The following is a 14,977-nucleotide window of genomic DNA, read 5'->3' as shown; positions in this document are numbered from 1 at the left end:
AGGCGGACTTCTGTGGGGACTCTGATGCAAGGCGGACCTCTGTGCAAGGCGGGACTCTGCTGCAAGGCGGACCTCTGTGGGGACTCTGATGCAAGGCGGACTTCTGTGGGGACTCTGATGCAAGGTGGACCTCTGTGGGGACTCCGATGCAAGGCGGACCTCTGTGGGGACTCTGATGCAAGGCGGACCTCTGTGGGGACTCTGCTGCAAGGCGGACCTCTGTGGGGACTCTGCTGCAAGGCAGACCTCTGTGGGGACTCTGCTGCAAGGCGGACCTCTGTGGGGACTCTGATGCAAGGCGGACCTCTGTGGGGACTCTGTTGCAAGGCGGACCTCTGTGGGGACTCTGTTGCAAGGCGGACCTCTGTTTGGACTCTTCTGCAAAGCGGACCTCTGTGGAGACTGATGCAAGGCGGACCTCTGTGGGGACTGATGCAAGGCGGACCTCTGTGGAGACTCTGCTGCAAGGCGGATCTCTGTGGGGACTCTGATGCAAGGCGGTCCTCTGTGGGGACTCTGCTGCAAGGCGGACCTCTGTGGGGACTCTGCTGCAAGGCTGACCTCTGTGGGGACTCTGATGCAAGGCGGACCTCTGTGGGGACTCTGATGCAAGGCGGACCTCTGTGGGGACTCTGCTGCATGGCGGACCTCTGTGGGGACTCTGCTGCATGGCGGACCTCTGTGGGGACTCTGTTGCAAGGCGGACCTCTGTGGGGAATCTGCTGCAAGGCGGACCTCTGTGGGGAATCTGCTGCAAGGCGGACCTCTGTGGGGACTCTGCTGCAAGGCAGACCTCTGTGGGGACTCTGCTGCAAGGCGGACCTCTGTGGGGACTCTGCTGCAAGGCGGACCTCTGTGGGGACTCTGATGCAAGGCGGACCTCTGTGCAAGGCGGGACTCTACTGCAAGGCGGACCTCTGTGGGGACTCTGATGCAAGGCGGACTTCTGTGGGGACTCTGATGCAAGGCGGACCTCTGTGGGGACTCTGATGCAAGGTGGACCTCTGTGGGGACTCTGCTGCAAGGCGGACCACTGTGGGGACTCTGCTGCAAGGCGGACCTCTGTGGGGACTTTTCTGCAAGTGGAACTTCTGTGGGGACTCTGATGCAAGGCGGACCTCTGTGGGGACTCTGATGCAAGGCGGACCTCTGTGGGGACCCTGTTGCAAGGCAGACCTCTGTGGGGACTCTGCTTCAAGGGGGACCTCTGTGGGGACTCTGCTGCAAGGCGGACCTCTGTGGGGACTCTGATGCAAGGCGGACCTCTGTGGGGACTCTGATGCAAGGCGGACCTCTGTGGGGACTCTGATGCAAGGCGGACCTCTGTGGGGACTCTGATGCAAGGCGGACCTCTGTGGGGACTCTGCTGCAAGGAGGACCTCTGTGGGGACTCTACTGCAAGGCGGACCTCTGTGGGGACTCTGCTGCAAGGCGGACCTCTGTGGGGACTCTGTTGCAAGGCGGACCTCTGTGGGAACTCTGTTGCAAGGCGGACCTCTGTGTGGACTCTGCTGCAAAGCGGACCTCTGTTGGGACTGATGCAAGGCGGACCTCTGTGGGGACTGATGCAAGGCAGACCTCTGTGGAGACTCTGCTGCAAGGCGGACCTCTGTGGGGACTCTGATGCAAGGTGGTCCTCTGTGGGGACTCTGCTGCAAGTCGGACCTCTGTGGGGACTCTGCTGCAAGGCTGACCTCTGTGGGGACTCTGCAAGGCGGACCTCTGTGGGGACTCTGATGCAAGGCGGACCTCTGTGGGGACTCTGATGCAAGGTGAACCTCTGTGGGGACTCTGCTGCAAGGCGAACCTCTGTGGGGACTCTGCTGTAAGGCGGACCTCTGTGGGGACTCTGCTGCAAGGCGGACCTCTGTGGGGACTCTGCTGCAAGGCGGACCTCTGTGAGGACTCTGCTGCAAGGCGGACCTCTGTGGGGACTCTGCTGCAAGGCGGACCTCTGTGGGGACTCTGCTGCAAGGCGGACCTCTGTGGGGACTCTGCTGCAAGGCGGACTTCTGTGGGGACTCTGATGCAAGGCGGTCCTCTGTGGGGACTCTGCTGCAAGGCGGACCTCTGTGGGGACTCTGATGCAAGGCGGACGTCTGTGGGGACTCTGCTGCAAGGCGGACCTCTGTGGGGACTCTGATGCAAGGCGGACCGCTGTGGAGACTCTGATGCAAGGAGGACCTCTGTGGGGACCCTGATGCAAGGTGGACCTCTGTGGGGACACTGATGAAAGGCGGACCTCTGTGGGGACTCTGATGCAAGGCAGACCTCTGTGGGGACTCTGATGCAAGGCGGACCTCTGTGGGGACTCTGCTGCCAGGCGGACCTCTGTGGGGACTCTGCTGCCAGGCGGACCTCTGTGGGGACTCTGCTGCCAGGCAGACCTCTGTGGGGACTCTGCTGCAAGGCGGACCTCTCTGGGGACTCTGCTGCAAGGCGGACCTCTGTGGGGACTCTGCTGCAAGGCGGACCTCTGTGGGGACTCTGATGCAAGGCGGACCTCTGTGGGGACTCTGATGCAAGGCGGACCTCTGTGGGGACCTCTGTGGGGACTCTGCTGCAAGGCGGACCTCTGTGGGGACTCTGATGCAAGGCGGACCTCTGTGGGGACTCTGATGCAAGGCGGACCTCTGTGGGGACTGATGCAAGGCGGACCTCTGTGGGAACTCTGATGCAAGGCGGACCTCTGTGGGGACTCTGATGCAAGGCGGACCTCTGTGGGGACCCTGTTGCAAGGCGAACCTCTGTGGGGACTCTGCTGCAAGGTGGACCTCTGTGGGGACTCTGCTGCAAGGCGGACCTCTGTGGGGACTCTGCTGCAAGGCGGACCTCTGTGGGGACTCTGCTGCAAGGAAGACCTCTGTGGGGACTCTGCTGCAAGGAAGACCTCTGTGGGGACTCTGATGCAAGGCGGACCTCTGTGGGGACTGATGCAAGGCGGACCTCTGTGGGATCTCTGATGCAAGGCGGACCTCTGTGGGGACTCTGATGCAAGGCGGACCTCTGTGGGGACCCTGTTGCAAGGCGAACCTCTGTGGGGACTCTGATGCAAGGCAGACCTCTGTGGGGACTCTGATGCAAGGTGGACCTCTGTGGGGACTCTGATGCAAGGCGGACCTCTGTGGGGACTCTGCTGCAAGTGGGACTTCTGTGGGGACTTTGATGCAAGGCGGACCTCTGTGCAAGGTGGGACTCTGCTGCAAGGCGGACCTCTGTGGGAACTCTGATGCAAGGCGGACTTCTGTGGGGACTCTGATGCAAGGCGGACCTCTGTGGGGACTCTGATGCAAGGCGGACCTCTGTGGGGACTCTGCTGCAAGGCGGACCTCTGTGGGGACTCTGCTGCAAGGCGGACCTCTGTGGGGACTCTGCTGCAAGGCGGACCTCTGTGGGGACTCTGCTGCAAGGCGGACCTCTGTGGGGACTCTGATGCAAGGCGCACCTCTGTGCAAGGCGGGACTCTGCTGCCAGGCGGACCTCTGTGGGGACTCTGATGCAAGGCGGACCTCTGTGGGGACTCTGATGCAAGGCGGACCTCTGTGGGGACTCTGATGCAAGGCGGACCTCTGTGGGGACTCTGATGCAAGGCGGACCTCTGTGGGGACTCTGCTGCCAGGCGGACCTCTGTGGGGACTCTGCTGCCAGGCGGACCTCTGTGGGGACTCTGCTGCAAGGCGGACCTCTGTGGGGACTCTGATGCAAGGCGCACCTCTGTGCAAGGCGGGACTCTGCTGCCAGGCGGACCTCTGTGGGGACTCTGATGCAAGGCGGACCTCTGTGGGGACTCTGATGCAAGGCGGACCTCTGTGGGGACTCTGATGCAAGGCGGACCTCTGTGGGGACTCTGATGCAAGGCGGACCTCTGTGGGGACTCTGCTGCCAGGCGGACCTCTGTGGGGACTCTGCTGCCAGGCGGACCTCTGTGGGGACTCTGCTGCCAGGCAGACCTCTGTGGGGACTCTGCTGCAAGGCGGACCTCTGTGGGGACTCTGCTGCAAGGCGGACCTCTGTGGGGACTCTGCTGCAAGGCGGACCTCTGTGGGGACTCTGCTGCAAGGCGGACCTCTGTGGGGACTCTGATGCAAGGCGGACCTCTGTGGGGACTCTGATGCAAGGCGGACCTCTGTGGGGACCTCTGTGGGGACTCTGCTGCAAGGCGGACCTCTGTGGGGACTCTGATGCAAGGCGGACCTCTGTGGGGACTCTGATGCAAGGCGGACCTCTGTGGGGACTGATGCAAGGCGGACCTCTGTGGGAACTCTGATGCAAGGCGGACCTCTGTGGGGACTCTGATGCAAGGCGGACCTCTGTGGGGACCCTGTTGCAAGGCGAACCTCTGTGGGGACTCTGCTGCAAGGTGGACCTCTGTGGGGACTCTGCTGCAAGGCGGACCTCTGTGGGGACTCTGCTGCAAGGCGGACCTCTGTGGGGACTCTGCTGCAAGGAAGACCTCTGTGGGGACTCTGCTGCAAGGAAGACCTCTGTGGGGACTCTGATGCAAGGCGGACCTCTGTGGGGACTGATGCAAGGCGGACCTCTGTGGGATCTCTGATGCAAGGCGGACCTCTGTGGGGACTCTGATGCAAGGCGGACCTCTGTGGGGACCCTGTTGCAAGGCGAACCTCTGTGGGGACTCTGATGCAAGGCAGACCTCTGTGGGGACTCTGATGCAAGGTGGACCTCTGTGGGGACTCTGATGCAAGGCGGACCTCTGTGGGGACTCTGCTGCAAGTGGGACTTCTGTGGGGACTTTGATGCAAGGCGGACCTCTGTGCAAGGTGGGACTCTGCTGCAAGGCGGACCTCTGTGGGAACTCTGATGCAAGGCGGACTTCTGTGGGGACTCTGATGCAAGGCGGACCTCTGTGGGGACTCTGATGCAAGGCGGACCTCTGTGGGGACTCTGCTGCAAGGCGGACCTCTGTGGGGACTCTGCTGCAAGGCGGACCTCTGTGGGGACTCTGCTGCAAGGCGGACCTCTGTGGGGACTCTGATGCAAGGCGGACCTCTGTGCAAGGCGGGACTCTGCTGCAAGGCGGACCTCTGTGGGGACTCTGATGCAAGGCGGACTTCTGTGGGGACTCTGATGCAAGGTGGACCTCTGTGGGGACTCCGATGCAAGGCGGACCTCTGTGGGGACTCTGATGCAAGGCGGACCTCTGTGGGGACTCTGCTGCAAGGCGGACCTCTGTGGGGACTCTGCTGCAAGGCGGACCTCTGTGGGGACTCTGCTGCAAGGCGGACCTCTGTGGGGACTCTGATGCAAGGCGGACCTCTGTGGGGACTCTGTTGCAAGGCGGACCTCTGTGGGGACTCTTTTGCAAGGCGGACCTCTGTTTGGACTCTTCTGCAAAGCGGACCTCTGTGGGGACTGATGCAAGGCGGACCTCTGTGGGGACTGATGCAAGGCGGACCTCTGTGGAGACTCTGCTGCAAGGCGGATCTCTGTGGGGACTCTGATGCAAGGCGGTCCTCTGTGGGGACTCTGCTGCAAGGCGGACCTCTGTGGGGACTCTGCTGCAAGGCTGACCTCTGTGGGGACTCTGATGCAAGGCGGACCTCTGTGGGGACTCTGATGCAAGGCGGACCTCTGTGGGGACTCTGCTGCATGGCGGACCTCTGTGGGGACTCTGCTGCATGGCGGACCTCTGTGGGGACTCTGTTGCAAGGCGGACCTCTGTGGGGAATCTGCTGCAAGGCGGACCTCTGTGGGGAATCTGCTGCAAGGCGGACCTCTGTGGGGACTCTGCTGCAAGGCAGACCTCTGTGGGGACTCTGCTGCAAGGCGGACCTCTGTGGGGACTCTGCTGCAAGGCGGACCTCTGTGGGGACTCTGATGCAAGGCGGACCTCTGTGCAAGGCGGGACTCTACTGCAAGGCGGACCTCTGTGGGGACTCTGATGCAAGGCGGACTTCTGTGGGGACTCTGATGCAAGGCGGACCTCTGTGGGGACTCTGATGCAAGGTGGACCTCTGTGGGGACTCTGCTGCAAGGCGGACCACTGTGGGGACTCTGCTGCAAGGCGGACCTCTGTGGGGACTTTTCTGCAAGTGGAACTTCTGTGGGGACTCTGATGCAAGGCGGACCTCTGTGGGGACTCTGATGCAAGGCGGACCTCTGTGGGGACCCTGTTGCAAGGCAGACCTCTGTGGGGACTCTGCTTCAAGGGGGACCTCTGTGGGGACTCTGCTGCAAGGCGGACCTCTGTGGGGACTCTGATGCAAGGCGGACCTCTGTGGGGACTCTGATGCAAGGCGGACCTCTGTGGGGACTCTGATGCAAGGCGGACCTCTGTGGGGACTCTGATGCAAGGCGGACCTCTGTGGGGACTCTGCTGCAAGGAGGACCTCTGTGGGGACTCTACTGCAAGGCGGACCTCTGTGGGGACTCTGCTGCAAGGCGGACCTCTGTGGGGACTCTGTTGCAAGGCGGACCTCTGTGGGAACTCTGTTGCAAGGCGGACCTCTGTGTGGACTCTGCTGCAAAGCGGACCTCTGTTGGGACTGATGCAAGGCGGACCTCTGTGGGGACTGATGCAAGGCAGACCTCTGTGGAGACTCTGCTGCAAGGCGGACCTCTGTGGGGACTCTGATGCAAGGTGGTCCTCTGTGGGGACTCTGCTGCAAGTCGGACCTCTGTGGGGACTCTGCTGCAAGGCTGACCTCTGTGGGGACTCTGCAAGGCGGACCTCTGTGGGGACTCTGATGCAAGGCGGACCTCTGTGGGGACTCTGATGCAAGGTGAACCTCTGTGGGGACTCTGCTGCAAGGCGAACCTCTGTGGGGACTCTGCTGTAAGGCGGACCTCTGTGGGGACTCTGCTGCAAGGCGGACCTCTGTGGGGACTCTGCTGCAAGGCAGACCTCTGTGAGGACTCTGCTGCAAGGCGGACCTCTGTGGGGACTCTGCTGCAAGGCGGACCTCTGTGGGGACTCTGCTGCAAGGCGGACCTCTGTGGGGACTCTGCTGCAAGGCGGACTTCTGTGGGGACTCTGATGCAAGGCGGTCCTCTGTGGGGACTCTGCTGCAAGGCGGACCTCTGTGGGGACTCTGATGCAAGGCGGACGTCTGTGGGGACTCTGCTGCAAGGCGGACCTCTGTGGGGACTCTGATGCAAGGCGGACCGCTGTGGAGACTCTGATGCAAGGAGGACCTCTGTGGGGACCCTGATGCAAGGTGGACCTCTGTGGGGACACTGATGAAAGGCGGACCTCTGTGGGGACTCTGATGCAAGGCAGACCTCTGTGGGGACTCTGATGCAAGGCGGACCTCTGTGGGGACTCTGCTGCCAGGCGGACCTCTGTGGGGACTCTGCTGCCAGGCGGACCTCTGTGGGGACTCTGCTGCCAGGCAGACCTCTGTGGGGACTCTGCTGCAAGGCGGACCTCTGTGGGGACTCTGCTGCAAGGCGGACCTCTGTGGGGACTCTGCTGCAAGGCGGACCTCTGTGGGGACTCTGATGCAAGGCGGACCTCTGTGGGGACTCTGATGCAAGGCGGACCTCTGTGGGGACCTCTGTGGGGACTCTGCTGCAAGGCGGACCTCTGTGGGGACTCTGATGCAAGGCGGACCTCTGTGGGGACTCTGATGCAAGGCGGACCTCTGTGGGGACTGATGCAAGGCGGACCTCTGTGGGAACTCTGATGCAAGGCGGACCTCTGTGGGGACTCTGATGCAAGGCGGACCTCTGTGGGGACCCTGTTGCAAGGCGAACCTCTGTGGGGACTCTGCTGCAAGGTGGACCTCTGTGGGGACTCTGCTGCAAGGCGGACCTCTGTGGGGACTCTGCTGCAAGGCGGACCTCTGTGGGGACTCTGCTGCAAGGAAGACCTCTGTGGGGACTCTGCTGCAAGGAAGACCTCTGTGGGGACTCTGATGCAAGGCGGACCTCTGTGGGGACTGATGCAAGGCGGACCTCTGTGGGATCTCTGATGCAAGGCGGACCTCTGTGGGGACTCTGATGCAAGGCGGACCTCTGTGGGGACCCTGTTGCAAGGCGAACCTCTGTGGGGACTCTGATGCAAGGCAGACCTCTGTGGGGACTCTGATGCAAGGTGGACCTCTGTGGGGACTCTGATGCAAGGCGGACCTCTGTGGGGACTCTGCTGCAAGTGGGACTTCTGTGGGGACTTTGATGCAAGGCGGACCTCTGTGCAAGGTGGGACTCTGCTGCAAGGCGGACCTCTGTGGGAACTCTGATGCAAGGCGGACTTCTGTGGGGACTCTGATGCAAGGCGGACCTCTGTGGGGACTCTGATGCAAGGCGGACCTCTGTGGGGACTCTGCTGCAAGGCGGACCTCTGTGGGGACTCTGCTGCAAGGCGGACCTCTGTGGGGACTCTGCTGCAAGGCGGACCTCTGTGGGGACTCTGCTGCAAGGCGGACCTCTGTGGGGACTCTGATGCAAGGCGCACCTCTGTGCAAGGCGGGACTCTGCTGCCAGGCGGACCTCTGTGGGGACTCTGATGCAAGGCGGACCTCTGTGGGGACTCTGATGCAAGGCGGACCTCTGTGGGGACTCTGATGCAAGGCGGACCTCTGTGGGGACTCTGATGCAAGGCGGACCTCTGTGGGGACTCTGCTGCCAGGCGGACCTCTGTGGGGACTCTGCTGCCAGGCGGACCTCTGTGGGGACTCTGCTGCAAGGCGGACCTCTGTGGGGACTCTGATGCAAGGCGCACCTCTGTGCAAGGCGGGACTCTGCTGCCAGGCGGACCTCTGTGGGGACTCTGATGCAAGGCGGACCTCTGTGGGGACTCTGATGCAAGGCGGACCTCTGTGGGGACTCTGATGCAAGGCGGACCTCTGTGGGGACTCTGATGCAAGGCGGACCTCTGTGGGGACTCTGCTGCCAGGCGGACCTCTGTGGGGACTCTGCTGCCAGGCGGACCTCTGTGGGGACTCTGCTGCCAGGCAGACCTCTGTGGGGACTCTGCTGCAAGGCGGACCTCTGTGGGGACTCTGCTGCAAGGCGGACCTCTGTGGGGACTCTGCTGCAAGGCGGACCTCTGTGGGGACTCTGCTGCAAGGCGGACCTCTGTGGGGACTCTGATGCAAGGCGGACCTCTGTGGGGACTCTGATGCAAGGCGGACCTCTGTGGGGACCTCTGTGGGGACTCTGCTGCAAGGCGGACCTCTGTGGGGACTCTGATGCAAGGCGGACCTCTGTGGGGACTCTGATGCAAGGCGGACCTCTGTGGGGACTGATGCAAGGCGGACCTCTGTGGGAACTCTGATGCAAGGCGGACCTCTGTGGGGACTCTGATGCAAGGCGGACCTCTGTGGGGACCCTGTTGCAAGGCGAACCTCTGTGGGGACTCTGCTGCAAGGTGGACCTCTGTGGGGACTCTGCTGCAAGGCGGACCTCTGTGGGGACTCTGCTGCAAGGCGGACCTCTGTGGGGACTCTGCTGCAAGGAAGACCTCTGTGGGGACTCTGCTGCAAGGAAGACCTCTGTGGGGACTCTGATGCAAGGCGGACCTCTGTGGGGACTGATGCAAGGCGGACCTCTGTGGGATCTCTGATGCAAGGCGGACCTCTGTGGGGACTCTGATGCAAGGCGGACCTCTGTGGGGACCCTGTTGCAAGGCGAACCTCTGTGGGGACTCTGATGCAAGGCAGACCTCTGTGGGGACTCTGATGCAAGGTGGACCTCTGTGGGGACTCTGATGCAAGGCGGACCTCTGTGGGGACTCTGCTGCAAGTGGGACTTCTGTGGGGACTTTGATGCAAGGCGGACCTCTGTGCAAGGTGGGACTCTGCTGCAAGGCGGACCTCTGTGGGAACTCTGATGCAAGGCGGACTTCTGTGGGGACTCTGATGCAAGGCGGACCTCTGTGGGGACTCTGATGCAAGGCGGACCTCTGTGGGGACTCTGCTGCAAGGCGGACCTCTGTGGGGACTCTGCTGCAAGGCGGACCTCTGTGGGGACTCTGCTGCAAGGCGGACCTCTGTGGGGACTCTGCTGCAAGGCGGACCTCTGTGGGGACTCTGATGCAAGGCGCACCTCTGTGCAAGGCGGGACTCTGCTGCCAGGCGGACCTCTGTGGGGACTCTGATGCAAGGCGGACCTCTGTGGGGACTCTGATGCAAGGCGGACCTCTGTGGGGACTCTGATGCAAGGCGGACCTCTGTGGGGACTCTGATGCAAGGCGGACCTCTGTGGGGACTCTGATGCAAGGCGGACCTCTGTGGGGACTCTGCTGCCAGGCGGACCTCTGTGGGGACTCTGCTGCCAGGCGGACCTCTGTGGGGACTCTGCTGCCAGGCGGACCTCTGTGGGGACTCTGCTGCCAGGCGGACCTCTGTGGGGACTCTGCTGCCAGGCGGACCTCTGTGGGGACTCTGCTGCCAGGCGGACCTCTGTGGGGACTCTGCTGCCAGGCGGACCTCTGTGGGGACTCTGCTGCAAGGCAGACCTCTGTGGGGACTCTGCTGCAAGGCGGACCTCTGTGGTTTCTCTGATGCAAGGCGGACCTCTGTGGGGACTCTGATGTAAGGCGGACCTCTGTGGGGACCCTGTTGCAAGGCAGACCTCTGTGGGAACTCTGCTTCAAGGGGGACCTCTGTGGGGACTCTGCTGCAAGGCGGACCTCTGTGGGGACTCTGATGCAAGGCGGACCTCTGTGGGGACTGATGCAAGGCGGACCTCTGTGGGGACTGATGCAAGGCGGACCTCTGTGGAGACTCTGCTGCAAGGCGGACCTCTGTGGGGACTCTGATGCAAGGCGGTCCTCTGTGGGGACTCTGATGCAAGGCGGGTCTCTGTGGGGACTCTGCTGCAAGGCGGACCTCTGTGGAGACTCTGCTGCAAGGCGGACCTCTGTGGGGACTCTGCTGCAAGGCTGACCTCTGTGGAGACTCTGATGCAAGGCGGACCTCTGTGGGGACTCTAATGCAAGGCAAACCTCTGTGGGGACTCTGTTGCAAGGCGGACCTCTGTGGGGACTCTGCTGCAAGGCGGACCTCTGTGGGGACTCTTCTGCAAGGCGGACCTCTGTGGGGACTCTGCTGCAAGGCGGACCTCTGTGGGGACTCTGATGCAAGGCGGACCTCTGTGGGGACTCTGATGCAAGGCGGACCTCTGTGGGGACTCTGCTGCAAGGCGGACCTCTGTGGGGACTCTGATGCAAGGCGGTCCTCTGTGGGGACTCTGCTGCAAGGCGGACCTCTGTGGGGACTCTGATGCAAGGCGGACCTCTGTGGGGACTCTGATGCAAGGCGGTCCTCTGTGGGGACTCTGCTGCTAGGCAGACCTCTGTGGGGACTCTGCTGCAAGGCGGACCTCTGTGGGGACTCTGCTGCAAGGCGGACCTCTGTGGGGACTCTGTTGCAAGGCGGACCTCTGTGGGGACTCTGATGCAAGGCGCACCTCTGTGCAAGGCGGGACTCTGCTGCCAGGCGGACCTCTGTGGGGACTCTGATGCAAGGCGGACCTCTGTGGGGACTCTGATGCAAGGCGGACCTCTGTGGGGACTCTGATGCAAGGCGGACCTCTGTGGGGACTCTGATGCAAGGCGGACCTCTGTGGGGACTCTGATGCAAGGCGGACCTCTGTGGGGACTCTGCTGCCAGGCGGACCTCTGTGGGGACTCTGCTGCCAGGCGGACCTCTGTGGGGACTCTGCTGCCAGGCAGACCTCTGTGGGGACTCTGCTGCCAGGCGGACCTCTGTGGGGACTCTGCTGCCAGGCGGACCTCTGTGGGGACTCTGCTGTCAGGCGGACCTCTGTGGGGACTCTGCTGCAAGGCGGACCTCTGTGGGGACTCTGCTGCAAGGCGGACCTCTGTGGTTTCTCTGATGCAAGGCGGACCTCTTTGGGGACTCTGATGTAAGGCGGACCTCTGTGGGGACCCTGTTGCAAGGCAGACCTCTGTGGGGACTCTGCTTCAAGGGGGACCTCTGTGGGGACTCTGCTGCAAGGCGGACCTCTGTGGGGACTCTGATGCAAGGCGGACCTCTGTGGGGACTGATGCAAGGCGGACCTCTGTGGGGACTGATGCAAGGCGGACCTCTGTGGAGACTCTGCTGCAAGTCGGACCTCTGTGGGGACTCTGATGCAAGGCGGTCCTCTGTGGGGACTCTGATGCAAGGCGGGTCTCTGTGGGGACTCTGCTGCAAGGCGGACCTCTGTGGAGACTCTGCTGCAAGGCGGACCTCTGTGGGGACTCTGCTGCAAGGCTGACCTCTGTGGAGACTCTGATGCAAGGCGGACCTCTGTGGGGACTCTAATGCAAGGCGAACCTCTGTGGGGACTCTGTTGCAAGGCGGACCTCTGTGGGGACTCTGCTGCAAGGCGGACCTCTGTGGGGACTCTTCTGCAAGGCGGACCTCTGTGGGGACTCTGCTGCAAGGCGGACCTCTGTGGGGACTCTGATGCAAGGCGGACCTCTGTGGGGACTCTGATGCAAGGCGGACCTCTGTGGGGACTCTGCTGCAAGGCGGACCTCTGTGGGGACTCTGATGCAAGGCGGTCCTCTGTGGGGACTCTGCTGCAAGACGGACCTCTGTGGGGACTCTGATGCAAGGCGGACCTCTGTGGGGACTCTGATGCAAGGCGGTCCTCTGTGGGGACTCTGCTGCCAGGCAGACCTCTGTGGGGACTCTGCTGCCAGACGGACCTCTGTGGGGACTCTGCTGCCAGGCGGACCTCTGTGGGGACTCTGCTGCCAGGCGGACCTCTGTGGGGACTCTGCTGCCAGGCGGACCTCTGTGGGGACTCTGCTGCAAGGCGGACCTCTGTGGGGACTCTGCTGCAAGGCGGACCTCTGTGGTTTCTCTGATGCAAGGCGGACCTCTGTGGGGACTCTGATGTAAGGCGGACCTCTGTGGGGACCCTGTTGCAAGGCAGACCTCTGTGGGGACTCTGCTTCAAGGGTGACCTCTGTGTGGACTCTGCTGCAAGGCGGACCTCTGTGGGGACTCTGATGCAAGGCGGACCTCTGTGGGGACTGATGCAAGGCGGACCTCTGTGGGGACTGATGCAAGGCGGACCTCTGTGGAGACTCTGCTGCAAGGCGGACCTCTGTGGGGACTCTGATGCAAGGCGGTCCTCTGTGGGGACTCTGATGCAAGGCGGGTCTCTGTGGGGACTCTGCTGCAAGGCGGACCTCTGTGGAGACTCTGCTGCAAGGCGGACCTCTGTGGGGACTCTGCTGCAAGGCTGACCTCTGTGGAGACTCTGATGCAAGGCGGACCTCTGTGGGGACTCTGATGCAAGGCGGACCTCTGTGGGGACTCTGATGCAAGGCGGACCTCTGTGGGGCCTCTGCTGCCAGGCGGACCTCTGTGGGGACTCTGCTGCCAGGCGGACCTCTGTGGGGACTCTGCTGCCAGGCGGACCTCTGTGGGGACTCTGCTGCCAGGCGGACCTCTGTGGGGACTCTGCTGCCAGGCGGACCTCTGTGGGGACTCTGCTGCCAGGCGGACCTCTGTGGGGACTCTGCTGCAAGGCGGACCTCTGTGGGGACTCTGCTGCAAGGTGGACCTCTGTGGGGACTCTGATGCAAGGCGGACCTCTGTGGGGACTCTGATGCAAGGCGGACCTCTGTGGGGACCCTGTTGCAAGGCAGACCTCTGTGGGGACTCTGCTTCAAGGGAGACCTCTGTGGGGACCCTGCTGCAAGGCGGACCTCTGTGGGGACTCTGATGCAAGGCAGACCTCTGTGGGGACTCTGATGCAAGGCGGACCTCTGTGGGGACTCTGATGCAAGTGGGACTTCTGTGGGGACTTTGATGCAAGGCGGACCTCTGTGCAAGGCGGGACTCTGCTGCAAGGCGGACCTCTGTGGGAACTCTGATGCAAGGCAGACTTCTGTGGGGACTCTGATGCAAGGCAGACCTCTGTGGGGACTCTGATGCAAGGCGGACCTCTGTGGGGACTCTGCTGCAAGGCGGACCTCTGTGGGGACTCTGCTGCAAGGCGGACCTCTGTGGGGACTCTGCTGCAAGGCGGACCTCTGTGGGGACTCTGCTGCAAGGCGGACCTCTGTGGGGAGTCTGATGCAAGGCGCACCTCTGTGCAAGGCGGGACTCTGCTGCCAGGCGGACCTCTGTGGGGACTCTGATGCAAGGCGGACCTCTGTGGGGACTCTGCTGCAAGGCGGACCTCTGTGGGGACTCTGCTGCAAGGCTGACCTCTGTGGAGACTCTGATGCAAGGCGGACCTCTGTGGGGACTCTAATGCAAGGCGAACCTCTGTGGGGACTCTGTTGCAAGGCGGACCTCTGTGGGGACTCTGCTGCAAGGCGGACCTCTGTGGGGACTCTTCTGCAAGGCGGACCTCTGTGGGGACTCTGCTGCAAGGCGGACCTCTGTGGGGACTCTGCTGCAAGGCGGACCTCTGTGGGGACTCTGATGCAAGGCGGACCTCTGTGGGGACTCTGATGCAAGGCGGACCTCTGTGGGGACTCTGCTGCAAGGCGGACCTCTGTGGGGACTCTGATGCAAGGCGGTCCTCTGTGGGGACTCTGCTGCAAGGCGGACCTCTCTGGGGACTCTGATGCAAGGCGGACCTCTGTGGGGACTCTGATGCAAGGCGGTCCTCTGTGGGGACTCTGCTGCCAGGCAGACCTCTGTGGGGACTCTGCTGCCAGACGGACCTCTGTGGGGACTCTGCTGCCAGGCGGACCTCTGTGGGGACTCTGCTGCCAGGCGGACCTCTGTGGGGACTCTGCTGCCAGGCGGACCTCTGTGGGGACTCTGCTGCAAGGCGGACCTCTGTGGGGACTCTGCTGCAAGGCGGACCTCTGTGGTTTCTCTGATGCAAGGCGGACCTCTGTGGGGACTCTGATGTAAGGGGGACCTCTGTGGGGACCCTGTTGCAAGGCAGACCTCTGTGGGGACTCTGCTTCAAGGGGGACCTCTGTGGGGACTCTGCTGCAAGGCGGACCTCTGTGGGGACTCTGATGCAAGGCGGACCTCTGTGGGGACTGATGCAAGGCGGACCTCTGTGGGGACTGATGCAAGGCGGACCT

The sequence above is a fragment of the Aquarana catesbeiana genome, linkage group LG05 (assembly GCF_042186555.1).
Source record: "Aquarana catesbeiana isolate 2022-GZ linkage group LG05, ASM4218655v1, whole genome shotgun sequence".
In the NCBI taxonomy this organism is placed as follows: Eukaryota; Metazoa; Chordata; class Amphibia; order Anura; family Ranidae; genus Aquarana; species Aquarana catesbeiana.
Note: the sequence above shows the minus strand (reverse complement) of the source record.